This window comes from Gopherus evgoodei, chromosome 11 (assembly GCF_007399415.2).
Source record: "Gopherus evgoodei ecotype Sinaloan lineage chromosome 11, rGopEvg1_v1.p, whole genome shotgun sequence".
NCBI lineage: Eukaryota > Metazoa > Chordata > Testudines > Testudinidae > Gopherus > Gopherus evgoodei.
Window position 1 is genome coordinate 13,194,693 of NC_044332.1, and position 20,718 is coordinate 13,215,410.

A 20,718-nucleotide genomic window follows, 5' to 3' on the forward strand; every position below is an offset into this window, starting at 1 on the left:
TTTTCATGCCTTCATGTGTGCCATGTTGATTTTGTATTATTTTAGTTTCTTAATCAAAATATTGTGCTGCACCAAGTCAAATGCCTTACAGAGGTCTACATATATTACACTAACACTATTACCTTTATCATCCAACTTTGTAATCTCATTCAAAATGTATAAAGTTAGTTTGGTAAAATCTATTTTCCATAAATTCATGTTGATTGGCATTAATAATATTGCCCATCTTTAATCCTTTATTAATCAATTCCTGACTCAATTCCTTAGGTGCTTTTGTAAAACTCTCAACTTTCAGTCCCAATTGCAGTCAGTCAACTTCTTAAAGTAGACAGTGCTGAAGAATGGAATTAATTTTTGCCAGCTTGCTCCTAAATAACACAATTTCAATACCACGTGTTTTTTGTAATATATCATAACTGCAAGTTATTATTCAATTTCTGGACCCTCTAAGGTCTCTAGACAGGAAGATAATTTATTTATGGGGGTTAGAACAGATGGCATGGTGAGTTAAAGCGAGTTTTACTCTGAAAAGTGGCACTGACTTAACTCAATAGATCTGTTTGCATGTATTCAGAATCATACCTCCTGAAATCGGAGAAAGTTTTTATTGCTTTGTATTACTCTTAGCCTTCAAAACCAATATACTTCTGAGAGGAAGCCAGATTCTAGCTGGTCTCTTAGAGTCACTTTTTAAAGTAGAACTATACTTTAATACACACTAGCTTTTTCCATTGCAAATTTTTATTTTTCAAATCCTACCTAAATCACCAGGATTTCCCAAGCTTAATCTGCCATGGCTGTTCATCCATATATAAAACACACATAAAAGTGGCACAACTCCTCACACTTTCACTACAAATCTACAGTAGTTTTATGGTGATCCTAAACACTGGTGAATGCCTCGGTGCTCTGCTCATAGGTTACAAAGGGGTGCCTGTCTGGCAGCAGAACTAGCTGGTGCTGTATTGGATTGTGTGGGTCAAGCATGATTACGTTAGGGGTGTAAGGAATGCAGCCAGGACACTCACTATGCCCCAGCTATTCCCTGGGCCACACAGGGTATGTCTATACTGCACATTAAGCCTAAGTCTGCGGGATCCAGGATTATGGACTTAATGTTTCCAACCTTGGTTTCCAACTGCAGGACCCGTGTCTCACAGACATGCTAACATGTGCATATTGCACTATGCAGACATTCTGACTCACATCTGCAGCTTGACCTGCGTCCACACTGCAAAATGACAGGGCTTGGACCCAAGTGACAGAGGGAGTTGTGCTCTGACTGACCCCCCAAAAGAGGGTCCTAGGACCTGGGTCCTGAGTGCCTGCTGACCAAGTTAGATTGATTTGTGTGTGGACGGAAGCAGGCTGGGGCTCAAACATGAATCAAAACCTAGACTTAATGTGCCATGTGTAGACATACCCACAAGTTCCTTAGAGGTAATACGAGGTGGAGTACAATTAGAGCAGCCCTCAAAACTGCCCTAATCAGCGCCTTGGGCTGAACAAGCCCCTGACACCACCAGGGCTGGATAGGTGCAGACCATCCCACCTCTCCCATCTCAGAGCTAGGTACCAAATCTTTTAAAAAGTTTGTTCCATTACAGCATTTGGCTGCTTTTTATGTTTAAAAGAAGATATCTTGCTCTAGATTTTAAGTCCAGAAAAGACCATGATGATCATCTAATCTGACCTCCTGCATAACGCAAAACATTTCACCCTCATACAAGATATAGGTTTGAAGAGAATTCAGACATAATGTATAAAAAAATCAGCAGCAAGAGAATCAGAGGAATATTTTATTAAATTGTAATGAAAGAAACAGAAGTCTGCCCTTTTCATTGTGCACCTAAGCAGATGCACACGTTCAGTATGAAGCCAAAGTAGAAATGTAAACAATCTTTCTTTAAATCCATTGATGAAAAATGTAAAAAAAACAAAAAAAGCAAAAAAAAATTCCCAAAATCATAGAATCATAGGCTCGTATGACTGGAAGAGACCTCAAGAAGTCATCTACTCCAGTCCCCTGCACTCAAGGTAGGCGTAAGTATTATCTAGATCATTTCTGACAGGTTGCTGTCTAACCTGCTCTTAAAAATCTCCAGTGTCAGAGATTCCACAACATACCTACGCAACTTATTCAAGTGCTTAATTACCCCGACCATTAGGAATTTTTCCTAATGTCCAACTTAAACTGCCCTTGCTGCAATTTAAGCCCATTGCTTCTTGTCCTATCCTCACAGGTTAACAAGAACAATTTTTCTCCCTCCTTCTAACACCTCTTTATGTATTTGAAAACTGTTATCATGTCCCCTCTCAATCTTCTCTTCTCCAGACTAAACAAACCCAGTTTTTTTCAAGCTTCCCTTATAGGTTGCGTTTTCTAGACCATTAATCATTTTTGTTGCTCTAATCTGGACTCTCTCCAATTCATCCACATCTTTCCTGAAATGTGGTAACCAGAACTAGATACAATACTCTGGTTGATGCCTACTTGGTGCGCAGTAGAGCAGAAGAATGACTTCTTGTGTCTTGCTTACAACACTCCTGCTAATTCATCCTAGAATGATGTTTGCTTTTTTTGCAACAGTGTTACATTGTAGAGAGAGGTTTTAGCTGGGGGCTGTATGTGATGATGGCCAGTGGTGTTCTGTTATTTTCCTTGTTGGGCCTGTCCTATAGTAGGTGACTGCTGGGTACCCATCTCGCTCTATCAATTTGTTTCCTCACTCCCCAGGTATTTTAGTTTTAAGAATGCTTGATAAAGATCTTGTAGGTGTTTGTCTCTGTATGAGGGACTGGAGCAAATTCGGCTGTATCTTAGGGCTTGGCTGTAGACACTGGATCGCGTGATGTGTCCTGGATGGAAACTGGAGGCATGCAGGTAAGTATAGCAGTCAGTAGGTTTCTGGTACAGGATGGTATTTATCTGACCATCACTTATTTGCACTGTAGTGTCCAGAAAGTGGATCTCTTGTGTGGACTGGTCCAGGCTGAGGTTGATGGTGGGGTGGAAATTGTTGAAATCCAGGTGGAATTCTTCAAGGGCCTCCTTCCCATGGGTCCATATGATGAACATGTCATCAGTGTAGCACAAGTAGAGGAGGGGCGCTAGGGGATGAGAGCTGAGGAAGTGTTGTTCTAAGTTAGCCATAAAAATGTTGCCATACTGTAGGGCCATGTGGGCAGGGCCGGCTCTAGCCATTTCGCCGCCCCAAGCACAGCGGCAAGTCACGGGGAGTGCTCTGCTGCTCGCCGGTCCCACGACTCCGGTGGAGCATCCGCAGGCATGCCTGCGGGAGGTCCACCGGAGCCACTTGCCGCCCTCCTGGCAACCGGCACAGCGCCCACAGTGGCATGCTGCCCCAAGCAAGCGCTTGGCGCACTGGGGCCTGGAGCCGGCCCTGCATGTGGGTAACCATAGCAGTGCACTGACTCGAAGGTATAAGTTGCCCCCAAATATGAAATGGTTGTGGGTGAGGACAAAGTCACAAAGCTCAGCCACCAGATGTGCCGTGGCCTCATCAGGGATACTGCAACTACACATCACACCAAAGAAACACTAACCCAGGAACCAATCCCTGTAACAAACCTCGTTGTCTACTCTGTCCCCATATCTACTCTAGCGACACCATCAGAGGACCCAACCACATCAGCCAGGCCATACTCATTCACCTGCAAAGCTACTAATGTTATATATGCCATCATGTGTCAGCAATGCCCCTCTGCCATGTACATTGGCCAAACTGGACAGTCTCTACATAAAAGAATAAATGGATACAAATCAGACATCAGGAATGGTAACATACAAATGCCAGTAGGAGAACACTTCAATCTTCCTGGACATTCTATAACAGATTTTAAAGTAGCCATATGTCAACAAAAAACTTCGGAAACAGACTTCAAAGAGAAACTGCAAAACTAAAATTCATTTGAAAATTTAACACCATTAATTTGGGCTTGAATAGGAACTGGGAATGGCTGGCTCACTATAAAAGCAACTTTGTCTCTCCTGGAATTGACATCGTCTCATCAATTATTGGGAGTGGACCACATCTACACTGATTGAATTGGCCTTGCCAACCCTTGTGAATTAACTCCTTTCTCTTCATGTGTTAGTATACTAATGCTGGCATCTGTAATTTTTATTCCATACATCTGAAGAAGTGGGCTTATGCCCAAATAAATATGTTAGTCTTTAAGGTGTCACTGGACTCCTTGTTGTTTTTGTGGATACAGACTAACACGGCTACCCCCTGAACTTTATAAGCGTATTCTCTATCCCATTATCTAAATAATTGATGAAGATACTAAACAGAACTAGACCAAAAACTGACCTCTGCAGCACCTCACTTGATATGCCCTTCCAGCTTGATTGTGAACCACCGATAACTACTCTCTGGGAACAGTTTTCCAATCAGCAATGCACGCACCTTATACTAGCCCCATCTAGACTGTATTTCCCTATTTTATGAGAAGGTGACGCGAGACAGTATCAAAAGCCTTACTGAAATCAAGATATACCACATCTACCACTTTCCTCCATCCACAAGACTTGTTACACTGTCAAAGAATGTTATTAGATTGATTTGACATAATTTGTTCTTAAAAAATCCACGCTGACTGCTACTTATCACCTTATTTTCTTATAGGTGTTTGCAAATTGATTGCTTAATTATCTGCTCTATTATCTTTCTGGGTACTGAAGTTAAACTGACTTGTCTGTAATTCCCTGGATTGTCCTTATTTCCTTTTTTATTGACTGGCACTACATTTGCCCTTTTCCAGTCCTCTGGAATCTCTTCAGTTTTCCATGACTTTTGGAAGATAATCACTAATGGTTTAGATATCTGCTTTGTCAGCTCCTTGAGTATTCTAGGATGCATTTCATCAGGCCCTGGTGACTTTAAGACATCTAACTTGTCTTATCAATTTTTAACTTGTTCTTTCCCTGTTTTAGCCTCTTATCCTCCCTCATTTTCACTGGCATTTGCTATGTTAGACATAAAGTTGCTGCTAACTTTTTTGATGAAAATTGAAACAAAAAGGTAATTTAGCACTTCTGCCATTTCCACATTTTCTTTTATTGCATTTCCCCCATCACCGAGTAACAGGCCTATATTATCCTTGTTCTTCTTTCTTCTAATGTATTTGCAGAATGTTTTCTTGCTACCCTCTATGTCTCTAGCTAGTTTAATCTCATTTTGTGCCTTGGCCTTTCTAATTTTTCCCTAAATACTTGTTTATATAAATCTTTTGTAATTTGACCTAGTTTCTGACTTTTTTTAGGACTCATTTGAGTTTCAGATCTTTGAAGATCTCTTGGTTAAGCCAGGGTGGTCTCCTGTCATACTCGCTGTCTTTCCTATTCAGTGAGATTATTAAGAGCACAAGCCACTAGGTCTCTGAAAAATTGCCAACTCTCATGAACTGTTTTTCTGCTTACACTTGCTTCCCATGGGACCTTACCTACCAATTCCCTGAGTTTGCTAAAGTCTGCCTTCTTGAAATCCATTATCTTTATTGTGCTGTTTTCCTTCCTACGATTCCTTAGCATCATGAAATCTACCATTTCATGGTCACTTTTACCCAAGCTGCCGTTCACTTTCAAATTCTTAATCAGTTGCTCCTATTTGTCAAAATCAAATCTAGAACCTCTTCTCTAGTAGCTTTCTCCACCTTCTGAAATAAAAATTTGTCACAAATACATCCCAAGAACTTGTTGGATAATCTGTGCCTTGATGTGCTATCTTTCCTAAAAGATGTTTGGGTAGCTGAGGTCTCCCATCACCACCAAGTCCTGGGCTTTGGATGATTTTGTTAGTTGTTTAAAAAAAAACAAAACTTTCATCCACCTCTTCTTCCTGGGTAGGTGATCTGTAGTAGACCCCTACCATGAAATCACTCTTGTTTTTTTAACCCCTTTATCCTTACCCAGAGACTTTCAACAAGTCTGTCCCCTATTTGCAGCTCAACTTCAGTCTAAGTGTCTACATGTTTGATATAAGGCAACACCTTCTCATAGACTCATAGACTCATAGACTCATAGACTCTAGGACTGGAAGGGACCTCGAGAGGTCATCGAGTCCAGTCCCCTGCCCTCATGGCAGGACCAAATACTGTCTAGACCATCCCTGATAGACATTTATCTAACCTACTCTTAAATATCTCCAGAGATGGAGATTCCACAATTTCCCTAGGCAATCTATTCCAGTGTTTAACTACCCTGACAGTTAGGAACTTTTTCCTAACGTCCAACCTAAATCTCCCTTGCTGCAGTTTAAGCCCATTGCTTCTTGTTCTATCATTGGAGGCTAAGGTGAACAAGTTTTCTCCCTCCTCCTGATGACACCCTTTTAGATACCTGAAAACTGATATCAGGTCCCCTCTCAGTCTTCTCTTTTCCAAACTAAATAAACCCAATTCCTTCAGCCTTCCTTCATAGGTCATGTTCTCAAGACCTTTAATCATTCTTGTTGCTCTTCTCTGGACCCTCTCCAATTTCTCCACATCTTTCTTGAAATGCGGTGCCCAGAACTGGACACAATAATCTCTCTTATTTCCTTGCGCATGTTTAAAGTACAGTTTTCACAACCCCATAAGTCAGTCAGTCAAATCAAAAGAAGTTTTCTCTGGCATTGTTAAAGGCACTTCTCTTCGTTGTGGGACTATTACCCTGTCTAATTTCAATTTTTTCCAGTTTGCTGCTAGTGCTATTTAAATTTATGCCACACGTAGATCAAATGTTACACATACACACATAAGGAATGTATTACAAATAAAACATTTAATCATTCAGGTCTTATGTCTTTTGTAAAGTTTAAGCAAAAACGATTCTGCCATTTTGAAATGAAGAGACTAAAATAACACTTTCCCATTATTTTTAAAAAGGGTTAGATTTTGGCCTTCCATTGAAATAACTGTTTTTTATTGTAAGTGTCATCTATCATCTGATAGCAGCCACAGCAACTGAACACTGTGAAGAATGTGGGAATTATCTGTATTAGGTACAGACATAGATTACACCCATAAAAATTCTCTCTCTGGGTTTGGGGGTTATTGTATGACTGGCTAAAAGGTAGTTAATATTAAATCCTCAGAAACCCACAGACTCTGGTTATAGGCAGAATTCAATTCCCTGAAGCTCGAAGGGACAATACCAACAATCTACTGTGGGAAGAATAACTCCAATACCCTCTGGAGAAACATATAAACTTGTTTGTTCAAATTCAGAAGCTCTGCTCCAAACCCTAGGAGATCTTCAGGCAGAACTCTGAACAAAATGACTTTGGAATGATTAACAAGACAACCTGAAACTTTAAGGGGAGAGAGTCACTGACTGATAAAGGCTGCAGGAGTGCACTCTATCTCGCCCATCCCAATGCTGTGACTCTATCTAAAATTGGCTAGAAAAAAATCGAAGTTTAGATAAGATAGTATGTGTTTCAGCTTTTGTTATTTTATCCCTTGTCTCTCAATTTGTCTCCCAATAATAAATAAATCATACTAGTTTTGAAAAGCTATCCTAAGTCATTGCAATTTCATACTAGTCATAAGCTTCCAGACAGAATTCTGAAGCAGGGTCTGAATTCAGTTGGACCTGAAGAGGTAATATGCTTCTGGGAACTGAAGTGCTGTAACCTGGTGATCCAGGCTAAAAGTGGGCTGAACTGGACGTTCTGCCTGGAGAGAAGGGCAGGCACAGACTGGTGGCTCGTAAAAGGAGCTCATGGAAGTGAATGAAGGGGGGCGGGAGGGGGCAAGGTACAATGCACACTGGGAACAGTAACAACTACATACAACGTTTCATAGACATGATGGGTTGAATCCTGCCCCCTCTGAAGTCAATATTAAAACTCCCATTGACTTTAACAGGTCCAAGATTTCAACCAATTTAACTGCATATACACAGAGATGTGGCAGCACTTGATTCTGAGGCAGAGCTTTATCAACAAGCAATTACAAGTTTAGAACAAATGTCTCAAGAGACATTAAAAAGCATTTATCTCTATATATGACATCCTCCAAGTAGGTTAAGCAAGTTTTAGATTATTTACCATTAATATACCATGGGAATCTGGCCAGGCACATGAAACTGATTTTGAGAAGAAGGAGAGAACCTTGCTTGATGGACTTATAGAAGATGAACATACTGCAAAGAGGAGATGAAGGCACTCCTGGGGCCAGGTTCTAATCTCTGGTGCATGGCAAACATTTAAAATAGTTCAGAAATTCTGCTTCTAAACCGCCGTACTCAGGGCTACACAGTGTCATCAGATCTTTACTGCAGAACCTGAAATTTCATCAGACTGTCAAGAGGCTGACAGCGGCTGCAGCACTTAGCTGAGGACTACACTGCATGCTGCAACCCAGCAAAATGAGTGGTCATCTCCATAACTCTGTGGTGGGGTGTCATAAACAGATAGTTACGGGTTAGTAGAACAGGAGTACTTCATGTCTCTTTTGCCTGTAAAGGGTTAACAAGTTCAGTGAGCCTGGCTGTCACCTGACCAGAGGACCAATCAGGGGACAGGATACTTTCAAATCTTGAGGGAGGGAAGTTTTTGTGTGTGCTGTTAGATTTTGGTGGTTGTTCTCTCTGGGTTCTGAGAATGACCAGACGCACAACCAATCTCTTTGATACAGTCTCTTATATGTCCAGAACAGTAAGTTCTAGGTAGATAAGGCGTTAGGCTTATGTTTGTTTTCTTTATTTGCAAATGTGTATTTGGCTAGAAGGAGTTCAAATTTGTATTTGGCTGAAAGAATTTTAATTTGTACTTGTATACTTAGGCTGGGAGGGTATTCCCAGTGTCTATAGCTGAAAGACCCTGTAACATATTCCATCTTAAATTTACAAAGATAATTTTTACTGTTTTTTCTTTCTTTAATTAAAAGCTTTTCTTGTTTAAGAACCTGATTGGGTTTTTTTATTCTAGTGAGACCCCAGGGGACTGGGTCTGGATCCACCAGGGAATTGGTGGGGAGAAAGGAGGGAAGGGGGAGAGAAAGGTTAGTTTTCTCTCTGTGTTAGGATTACTTTTTCTCTCAGGGGGAGTCTGGGAGGGGGAGAGAGAAGGAGGGGGGAAGGTGAATTTTCCTCTCTGTTTTAAGATCCAAGGAGTTTGAATCACAGTAACCTTCCAGGGTAACCCAGGGAGGGGAAGCCTGGGAGAGGCAACGGTGAGGGAAAGGGTTTACTTTCCTTGTGTTAAGATCCAGAGGGTCTGGGTCTTGGGGGTCCCCGGGCAAGGTTTTGGGGGGACCAGAGTGTACCAGGCACTGGAATTCCTGGCTGGTGGCAGCGCTACAAGTACTAAGCTGGTAATTGAACTTAGAGGAATTCATGCTGGTACCCCATCTTTTGGATGCTAAGGTTCAGAGTGAGGAATTATACCACGACATGAGGCTTCCCAAAAGACATGCAAGCAGCACAGAACACTACAGGACTGATCTAAAGCCACTGAAGTTGGGTCAAAGACTCACACTGGACTTTGGATCAGGCCCTAAAATATATGCCATCAGAAAAAACAGAAGAAGGAAAAGGTGAGTACAAATCGATGACTTTATTGGGCTTTTCAGCCCTGAAGGAGTGCGGTTATTTATTGGCAGTCTAGTTACAAGGTTTTCTATTCATGTTATTTTTATCCATTTTTTAAAAGAACAGTTGTATTTTGACTAGAAGAATAATAATAATTTATTTTAAGACACTGAATTAATGTAGATTTGAGTGCGTTACAGTTATTTGTATGTTGCAGTAGTGCCCCGAAAATGACAGATGGTATCTAAAAAGAGTCCCTTTTCCAAAGAGCATATTTATGTTTATGAGATAGGAATTAAAAAAAAAAAAGAGGGTCAAGGGGTCAGACAAAAGCTTCACTGTTTACAAAAGGAGGAGATATTGGAAGCTGCAGGAATTTTCAGAGATCAAAATGATCCCAGTGATTTATGAGCCCAATATTCATCTTCTGTAGCTAAATGCGACTCTGATCTACATGGGCTGGTGGAAGAACAGCACCTTCCTGGGGAAAAGTTCGATCCATGGGAGGCACCTGGATTACATGTGGCATCTTCACAGTCCCAGGACCCTGCTGACACCAAAACCTACTTTGCCTAATTGAACTTCAGACTTTCTGGTGTGAAGACCTTTCCAATGTTCAATTGGGACCCTCCTTGACCCCTTGGGCACCACCAAAGAGCATGGGGAACCCCTGAGCCACAGTGATTCTGTAGCATCAGATGGACTAGGTGCCCTGATGGGAAAGAAGAGGACCAAACATCTGGTGGTAATAACTATGAACAACTTCTTAATATTCAATTAAAATATGCTAATTTGAAAGTCCAGATGACCATCTTAAAATCTGATCATTCAGATATAACTAATATTGGGGGTAACATCCTTTAAATGGAATGTCATCTTCAGCATGTGTATATGCCAATCCAATTTTCATATCCTTATCACAAAATGCTATTCTAACTCCTTGACTATCTGTTTTAAAAACATAGCATTAAAAATGATAAAAAAATATACTGACTTCACAGAGCCTCCTGTTTTTTCTAGCAAACATATACAGACAGGCAGTGCTAAACATAAATCAAGAGAGGAAAGATGGTCTTAAGCTTAAGGCACTGCGCTGGGACTCAGGGAGTTGTATTTAATTCCAGATTTTCCAATAGACTCTCTCTGTGCCCCTAGGAAAGTAATTCAGCCTCCTTGTGTCTCAGTTCCCCATCTGTAAAATGGGGATATTACTGTTTTTCTCCCACCCTTTGTCTGTCTTGTCTATTTACAGTTTAAGTTCTTTGGGATAGGGACTCTTAAAAATATACGTACAGTACCTTACACATGTGCCTTGATCTTCATTTGGGGTGCTATGAATTATCACAATACTGCTAACTAAAAATGGAAACTGAAATAATCCATAAAAACACAATAAATATGAAAACACAGTATATTTGTACTTAACAGTAAGGTCATCATGTTCAGACGACTTATCATGAAAATTTTGCGCAGAAGAGGAATTCAAAGATACATTAAATGCCCCACTTGTAGAATGAATGCACTGGGCAAATCAGCTATTAGAAAAAAAAATTGAAAGGGTGTGCTTATTTGATTACAATCCTAAAAGCACTACCAAACAGCACAGTTCCGTCAGTGAAATAAAATGGCATGCACAATAATTACAAGTACAGTCACCTCGTTCATTCTTCATCCATTGAGACTGTCAAGTCACGTTCCGTGCAGATACCTACTTTAATTCCGCACTCAGAATTTTTTGCACATACACTATGAGAAATGAAGCATGAATGCACTGGTGGAAACAATTAACGTAACTTTCCTAACTCAGTCTTTAAAACTTGACACATTTCACAAAAAGAAGCTGAAAATCTTTGTCATTTAATAGTGGAAAAATCATCCTGGGATGATTACCATAACCAAACAGAATTTCACCTGAAAGTAAGGAAAACTCTGCTACAGCAAATAATCTGACCAACATTAATTCCTTTTGCTGCAAGTAATTTTGATTTTTTGTTTTCAGATCTGATATTTAAAGTAGCATGTGAACCCTGATACTGTAACACTAGCAGAAATAACCTTGCAAATTCAATGGACTGCATATTTAAACTGTCAGTGTTCTAGCCCCAGTGAAGTACGGACAAGCTTCTGAGGAGTATGTGGGAAACTCCTGTGCTTTTTGCTGCAAGCCATGAATGAATAAAAGTGCTTCCACCTGGTCATCTCTGGTGACAACTAGACCTCCAACCATCACCTGTTAAAACCTTGACATTTGTTGCAGGCTAGAGAGCTGCTGAGTGACTACTGTTGAAAATAGAGAGCTTAGTCGATCAGATGCAAAAGTGAGGATGGAGAAAGGTCTCCCAGGGAAAGCGTCTTTTTGTTCCTTTGACTTAGGCAACACAAAGCTTTACTTGAAACATTGAATTATGAAAGAAGAAAGAAACTAATAGAAGCGGTATAAGAAAAAGAAATGAGAAAATTATTAATATTGTTTAGGAACAACTAAGTGCACATTTTCTCTAGTCAGGATTTGGCAGAAGCTGGGTCAGATATTTGATCTTTCCTGGGCTATTGAATTTTTTTCTGCACATACCGGAAAGTCTATCTAGAAAACCAGGGAAATGAATAAAGTCCCAGGCTTGGCCAATTCTAGAATATTCAAGTCCCGCAACTGTGACATCACAGTATTCCAGGATATTTCAACCAATAATGTAGCTCTTCTTTCTGGCAGGCTAAACAAAACTGCTCTTATAAAGTGTAGTTTTAGCCAATCTACAATGTGTCCTGTATTTCAGGTTCTCCTTATTATTCAAATGTCAAGCCAGCTACAGATCCTTAAGAGCATAAGCTGGTGCCTGAAAAAACAATGCTGTGTGTTCCCTGTGTGTGTTTACACTCAGATCTGGAAATCTCATCATATTGTGAACAAGTACAAGTACAAGTACAATATGCCCAAGATTTGGTGGTGATGGGGGACTTCAACTATCCAGATATATGTTGGGAAAATAACACCGCGGGGCACAGACTATCCAATAAGTTCCTGGACTGCATTGCAGACAACTTTTTATTTCAGAAAGTTGAAAAAGCTACTAGGGGGGAAGCTGTTCTAGACTTGATTTTAACAAATAGGGAGGAACTTGTTGAGAATTTGAAAGTAGAAGGAAGCTTGGGTGAAAGTGATCATGAAATCATAGAATTTGCAATTCTAAGGAAGGGTAGAAGGGAGTACAGCAAAATAGAGACAATGGATTTCAGGAAGGCGGATTTTGGTAAGCTCAGAGAGCTGATAGGTAAGGTCCCATGGGAATCAAGACTGAGGGGAAAAACAACTGAGGAAAGTTGGCAGTTTTTCAAAGGGACACTATTAAGGGCCCAAAAGCAAGTTATTCCAATGGTTAGGAAAGATAGAAAATGTGGCAAAAGACCACCTTGGCTTACCCTTGAGATCTTGCGTGACCTACAAAATAAAAAGGCATCATATAAAAAATGGAAACTAGGTCTGATCACGAAGGATGAATATAGGCAAATAACACAGGAATGCAGAGGCAAGATTAGAAAGGCAAAGGCACAAAATGAGCTTAAACTAGCTATGGGAATAAAGGGAAACAAGAAGACTTTTTATCAATACATTAGAAGCAAGAGGAAGACTAAGGACAGGGTAGGCTCACTGCTCAATGAGGAGGGGGAAACAGTAACGGGAGACTTGGAAATGGCAGAGATGCTTAATGACTTCTTTGTTTCGGTCTTCACTGAGAAGTCTGAAGGAATGTCTAGTATAGTGAATGCTTACGGGAAGAGGGTAGGTTTAGAAGAGAAAATAAAAAAAGAGCAAGTAAAAAATCACTTAGAAAAGTTAGATGCCTGCAAGTCACCAGGGCCTGATGAAATGCATCCTAGAATACTCAAGGAGTTAATAGAAGAGGTATCTGAGCCTCTAGCTATTATCTTTGGGAAATCATGGGAGACGGGGGAGATTCCAGAAGACTGGAAGGGGGCAAATATAGTGCCCATCTATAAAAAGGGAAATAAAAACAACCCAGGAAACTACAGACCAGTTAGTTTAACTTCTGTGCCAGGGAAGATAATGGAGCAGGTAATCAAAGAAATCATCTGCAAACACTTGGAAGGTGGTAAGGTGATAGGGAATAGCCAGCATGGATTTGTAAAGAACAAATCGTGTCAAACTAATCTGATAGCGTTCTTTGATAGGATAACGAGCCTTGTGGATAAGGGAGAAGCGGTGGATGTGATATACCTAGACTTTAGTAAGGCATTTGATACAGTCTCGCATGATATTCTTATAGATAAACTAGGAAAGTACACTTTAGATGGGGCTACTATAAGGTGGGTGCATAACTGGCTGGATAACCGTACTCAGAGAGTAGTTGTTAATGGCTCTCAATCCTGCTGGAAAGGTATAACAAGTGGGGTTCCGCAGGGGTCTGTTTTGGGACCGGCTCTGTTCAATATCTTCATCAACGATTTAGATGTTGGCATAGAAAGTACGCTTATTAAGTTTGCGGACGATACCAAACTGGAAGGGATTGCAACTGCTTTGGAGGACAGGGTCAAAATTCAAAATGATCTGGACAAATTGGAGAAATGGTCTGAGGTAAACAGGATGAAGTTCAATAAAGATAAATGCAAAGTGCTCCACCTAGGAAGGAACAATCAGTTTCACACATACAGAATGGGAAGAGATTGTCTAGGAAGGAGTATGGCAGAAAGAGATCTAGGGGTCATAGTAGACCACAAGCTTAATATGAGTCAACAGTGTGATACTGTTGCAAAAAAAGCAAACATGATTCTGGGATGCATTAACAGGTGTGTTGTAAACAAGACACGAGAAGTCATTCTTCCGCTTTACTCTGCGCTGGTTAGGCCTCAACTGGAGTATTGTGTCCAGTTTTGGGCACCGCATTTCAAGAAAGATGTGGAGAAATTGGAGAGGGTCCAGCGAAGAGCAACAAGAATGATTAAAGGTCTTGAGAACATGACCTATGAAGGAAGGCTGAAGGAATTGGGTTTGTTTAGTTTGGAAAAGAGAAGACTGAGAGGGGACCTGATATCAGTTTTCAGGTATCTAAAAGGGTGTCATCAGGAGGAGGGAGAAAACTTGTTCACCTTAGCCTCCAATGATAGAACAAGAAGCAATGGGCTTAAACTGCAGCAAGGGAGATTTAGGTTGGACATTAGGAAAAAGTTTCTAACTGTCAGGGTAGTTAAACACTGGAATAAATTGCCTAGGGAGGTTGTGGAATCTCCATCTCTGGAGATATTTAAGAGTAGGTTAGATAAATGTCTGTTAGGGATGGTCTAGACAGTATTTGGTCCTGCCATGAGGGCAGGGGACTGGACTCGATGACCTCTCGAGGTCCCTTCCAGTCCTAGAGTCTGTGAGTCTATGAGTCTATGAGTCTTTCTATGTCCACAAAGGGCATTTTTCTTTTTGTAAGCAATGACCACCTACTCTCAACTCCTCATGGCACGCCCTCCTTGATGTTAGTAAAGGCTTTAATGCTGTGGACCACTTTACGGTATCTTGCCTTGTCACACACCTAGCTATACAGGATGCAAACATTTCTGGTTTCCTTCTGTCATGGTTCTGCTCTTACCTAACTGCTATGCTTCTGGTGGTGACTCCACATTGCAATAATACCCTTATGCATCCCCAAGTACAAAGTCAATGTTGATTTTTTTTTCTGCTCTGCTTCTTTTGCCATTCAAAAAACCATTTCTAAATCATAACACTCTCTCCTTACCCTTTCCCCATTCACAATCCATGCTGCTTCCCCCCTCCCTCCAACTCTAAGTTCCTAGTGGTTCTGCCACACTTTACTCATCACTCATAATCCCTGTAGTCTCTTCCCTTCTCTTCCTCTCTTTGTGTTCTCACCCATCTATAGCACATCTGCCAGTGACAGGGAAAAGAGACCATCATTGTTATTTGCTACTGCCCTGTTTCTGTGTAGGTTTTGCTTCCACGTATGCTTATTCCAGGGTTGAACATAGTGGGAGCAGCAAGCAGGCAGATCAACTGGTAGGCACCTTTAAAGGGCCTGCTGGCATTATTTGTTCCATCTCCAACAGCAAAGGGAGCTTCATGGAATGATGTTGGGAGTGGTTTGAACCTTTCCTCTCTCTCCTGTGGGTCTTCTACTCAATCCTGTTGCAGCTTCTGGTGCTTGCCCCTGCTTCTTTGGTCCCAGCAAGTGAATCAGACAGGTGAAGGGAGGACCATGGAGCGTCATTCTTCTGCTTGAGAAAATGGCACCTCTGGAAAATCCCTTTTGGATTTGGATCTATGCCTGTGGTTTTTCCTTCATTTCAACACCTCTAATCAATGAAATCAAACATGACAGAGTGCTTGCTGTCACAGCCCCAAGGAACCCCTCCCTCAGAGGGTCCCACAGGGAGGCAGATCAGCCTTGTATGTTGCTAACACTGGTGCAAGCATTGCAAAGCATATCGGGAAGGGTCAAAGGTATGGAGTGAAAGATTCTTTTGCAGGTTGCGAGAGACCAAAGAGGGAGAAAGAGAGCAGAGAATGGGCTAACTCAGTCCAAAAATAAGATGCTGACTCCAGCTCAAGACTGCAGCACACATCTGACTCTCGGCTGCCAGCCAAGAAAGATGTGGGCCTACTCCACCCCGACCAGCCATGAGAAAGTAGGATTCAGCTGAACAGGACTGCAGAGGCTGCAAAAACAAGCGAGACAGTGAAGGCAAGCGTGGGGCGGGAGGATGACAACCATTTTGCGTCCCCGAGGCTGGTGTGTTTTGAGAAAGCTAAAACAGCCATGGAAGGCTAGTTTAAACTGGTACAAAAAGCACCAGGAACAGAAGTCCCTAAACAAGGTGCCACAAAGGACCCCGGGACTTAAAACCCTCTCAAGAGCTGAAGCAAGTCGGAAATCAACAGCGGACCCTGGACAATCCATGCATGGGACAAGAACTCCTGTCCACCCTTCCCCCTCTTCTTCTTACATTACACCCAGGCTTGGCCAGCTTCGGGTAGTGCAGGTGTGAGTATGAAGTGAGTTAGGGCTTGGGGCACTAACACTTTCTTCCTTCCTCTGTGTGACATGGGAAACTCCCAGCACTCTCCACTGTTATTTTATTATTTTATTACTAACGCTTTAAAACTCAGTCACGTAGGCCTGGTCTACACTATGATTTTAGGTCGAATTTAGCAGCGTTACCTCGATTTAAGCCTGGACCCGGCCACATGATGAAGCCCTTTTTTTTTTTTACTGAAAGGGCTCTTTAAATCGTTTTCTTTATTCCACCTCCGACAAGGGGATTAGTACTGAAATCAGCCTTGCTGGGTCGAATTTGGGGTAGTGTGGATGCAATTTGATGGTATTGGCCTCCAGGAGCTATCCTAGAGTGCTCAACTGTGACCGCTCTGAGCAGCGCTATCAACTCAGATGCACTGACCAGGAAGACAGGAAAAGGCCCACGAACTTTTGAATCTCATTTCCTGTTTGGCCAGTGTGGCAAGGTGCAGGTGAGTGCAGATCTCATCAGCAGAGGTGACCATGATGGAGTCCCAGGATCACAAAAGAGCTCCAGCATGGACCAAACAGGAGGTATGGGCTCTCCTCGCCATATGGGGAGATGAATTCATGCTAGCTGAACTCCGTTCCAGTAAACAAAATGCCAAAACATTAGAAAAAGTCTCAAAGGGCATGAAGGACAGAGGTCATAACAGTGACGCAAAGCAGTGCTGCGTGAAAATTAAGGAGCTAAGGCAAGGCTACCAAAAAAACAGAGAGGCAACCGGCCGCTCCGGATCAGAGCCCCAAACATGCCGATTCTATGATGAGCTGCATGCCATGCTAGGGGGTGCAGCCACCACTACCCCAATCCTGTGCTTTGATTCCATCAATGGAGAATCACGCAACATGGAAGCGGGTTTTGGGGACAAAGAAGATGATGATGAAGAGATTGAAGATAGTTCACAGCAAGGAAGCAGAGAAACCGGTTTCCCCAACAGCCAAGATATGTTTCTCATCCTGGACCTGGAGCCAGTAACCCCTGAAACCACCCAAGGCATGCTCCCGGACTCTGAATGTGGAGAAGGGACCTCTGGTGAGTGTACCTTTGTAAATATTACACATGGTTTAAAAGCAAGCGTGTTTAATGATTAATTTGCCCTGGCATTCCTGGCCAGTATAGCTACTGGAAAAGTCTGTTAACGTGTATAGGAATGGAACGGAAATCCTCCAGGGACATCTCCATAAATCTCTCCTGGATGTACTCCCAAAGCCTTTGCAAAAGGTTTCTGGGGAGGGTGGCCTTATTCCGTCTGCCATGGTAGGACACTTTACCACACCAGGCCAGTAACACGTAGTCTGGAATCATTGCATAACAAAGCATGGCAGCATATGGTCCCAGTGTTTGCTGGCATTCAAATAACATCTGTTCTTTATCTCACTGTGTTATCCTCAGGAGAGTGATATCATTCATGGTCACCTGCTTGAAATAGGGTGCTTTTATTAAGTGGACATTCAGAGGTTCCCGTTCCTGCTCGCCTGTTTGGCTGTGGCTGAACAGAAATATTCCCCTCTGTTAGCCACGCGGTGTGGGGAGCGGGGAAGTATGAGTGATCTCTCGCACCAAACCGGCAGACCCTCAATACAAGAGGCAAAATGCGACCTTGTAACGAAAACACGTGCTGTGTAATGTGAACAGCAAGGTTTAACATGAAAGAGTATACTCATTGCTCCCCAAAATGTGCCTTTTTAACTACCACTTTCCCTTTTCCTCCACCAGCTGCAAATGGTTTCTCCTTCGCAGAGGCTAGCAAAGATTAGAAAGCGAAAAAAACGCACTCGGGATGAAATGTTCTCTGAGCTCCTGCTGTCCTCCCACACTGACAGAGCACAGCAGAATGCGTGGAGGCAGACAATGTCAGAATGCAGGAAAGCACAATATGAACGTGAGGAGAGGTGGCGGGCTGGAGAGTGTACGTGGTAGGCTGAAGAGAGTAAGTGGCGGGTTGAAGATGATAGGTGGCATCAGCTTGCTGACAGAAGGCAATAGTCAATGCTCAGGCTGCTGGAAGATCAAACTCATCCTCCAGCGTATGGTTGAGCTGCAGGAAAGGTAGCAGGAGCACAGACCGCCGCTACAGCCCCTATGTAACCAACAGCCCTCCTCCCCAAGTTCCATTGTCTTCTCACCCAGACGCCCAGGAATGCAGTGGGGAGGGCCTCCGGCCACCCAGCCACTCCACCCCAGAGGATTGCCCAAGCACCATAAGGCTGGCCTTCAATAAATTTTAAAGTGCAGTGTGTCCTTGTCCTTCCCTCCTCCCCCACCCCATCCAGTGCTTCCATCCTCCCTCACCCCTCCTGGGCTACCTTGGCAGTTATCCCACTATTTGTGTGATGAATTAATAAAGAATGCATGAATGTGAAGCAACAATGACATTATTGCCTCTGCAAGCAGTGATCGAAGTGGGGAGGGGAGGTTGTCTAGGTTACAGGGAAGTAGAATGAACCAAGGGGGGGTGGGGTTCATCAAGGAGAAACAAACAGAACTTTCACACCGTAGCCTGGCCAGTCATGAAACTGATTTTCAAAGCTTCTCTGACGCGCATCGCGCCCTCCTGTACTCTTCTAATCGCCCTGGTGTCTGGCTGCGCGTAATCAGCAGCCAGGTGATTTTCCTCACCTCCCATCCCACCATAAATGTCTCCCCCTTACTCTTACAGATATTGTGGAGCGCACAGCAAGCAGTAATAACAATGGGAATATTGGTTTTGCTGAGGTCTATCCAAGTCAGTAAACTGCACCAGCGTGCTTTTAAACGTCCAAATGCACATTCTACCAGCATTCTGCACCTGCTCAGCCTATAGCTGAACAGCTCCTGACTACTGTCCAGGCTGCCTGTGTATGGCTTCATAAGCCATGGCATTAAGGGGTAGGCTGGGTCCCCAAGGATAACTATAGGCATTTCAACATCCCCAATGGTTAATTTCTGGTCTGCGAAGAAAGCCCCTTCCTGCAGCTTTTGAAACAGACCAGAGTTCCTGAAGATGCGAGTGTCATGTACCTTTCCCGGCCATCCCATGCTGATGTTGGTGAAACGTCCCTTGTGATCCACCAGTGCTTGCAGCAGCATTGAAAAGTACCCCTTGAGGTTTATATACTCACTGGTTTGGTGCTCCGGTGCCAAGAGAGGGATATGGTTCTGTCTATCGCCTCACCACAGTTAGGGAATCCCTTTGCAGTAAAGCCATTCACTTTGACCTGCACACTTCCCAGAGTCACTACCCTTGATATCAGCAGCTCTTTGATTGTGTTGGTTACTTGGATCACAGCAGCCCCCACCAGTAGATTTGTCCACTCCAAATTGATGCCTGACTGACCGGTAGCTATCTGGCGTTGCAAGCTTCCACAGGGCTATTGCCACTTGCTTCTCAACTGTGAGGGCTGCTCTCATCTTGGTATTCTGGCGCTGCAGGGCAGGGGAAAGCAAATCACAAAGTTCCATGAAAGTGCCCTTACGCATGCAAAAGTTTCACAGCCATCGGGAACCGTCCCACACCTGCAACACTACGCAGTCCCACCAGTCGTTGCTTGTTTCCCAGGCCCAGAATCAGCATTTCACAGCATGAACCTGCCTCATTAACACCATGCTGTGCACACTGCTGGGGCCCGTACTTTGTGAGAAGTCTATGTCCATGTCTATGACCTCATCACTCTCGTCCCCGCACTACCATTGCCTCCTTGCCTGGTTTTGCTTTGGCAGGTTCTGGTTCTGCATATACTCCAGGATAATGCGCATGGTGTTTACAGTGCTCATAATTGTTGTGGTGATCTGAGCAGGCTCCATGATCCCAGTGCTATGGCATCTGGGCTGAAAAAAGATGTGAAACAATTGTCTGCTCTGATGGAGGGAAGGGCGACTGATGATATGGCTTACGGGGAATTAAAATCCACAAAAGGAGTGGCTTTGCATCAAGGAGAAACACAAACAGCTATCACACAGTGTCATAGTACAATTCCCCACTCTGAACCTTAGCGTCCAAAAAGATGGGGTACCAGCATGAATTCCTCTAAGCTCAGTTACCAGCTTAGTACTTGTAGTGCTGCCACCAACCAGGAATTCCAGTGCCTGGTACACTCTGGTCCCCCCAAAACCTTGCCCGGGGACCCCCATGACCCAGACCCTCTAGATCTTAACAC

The 20,718-nt window shown here is 42.9% G+C and overlaps 1 protein-coding gene and 1 long non-coding RNA gene across 2 annotated transcripts in view; one reads left to right on the top strand and one right to left on the bottom strand.

Moving 5' to 3' along the window:
• SPAG16 (sperm associated antigen 16) overlaps window positions 1-20,718 on the bottom strand; it is an 844,823-nt gene that overhangs the window by 716,018 nt on the left and 108,087 nt on the right.
• LOC115659434 lies at window positions 1,419-16,952 on the top strand. Its single transcript, XR_004002549.1, has 3 exons — window positions 1,419-1,429; window positions 14,121-14,125; window positions 16,758-16,952. It is a non-coding gene; the product is annotated as an uncharacterized LOC115659434 (long non-coding RNA).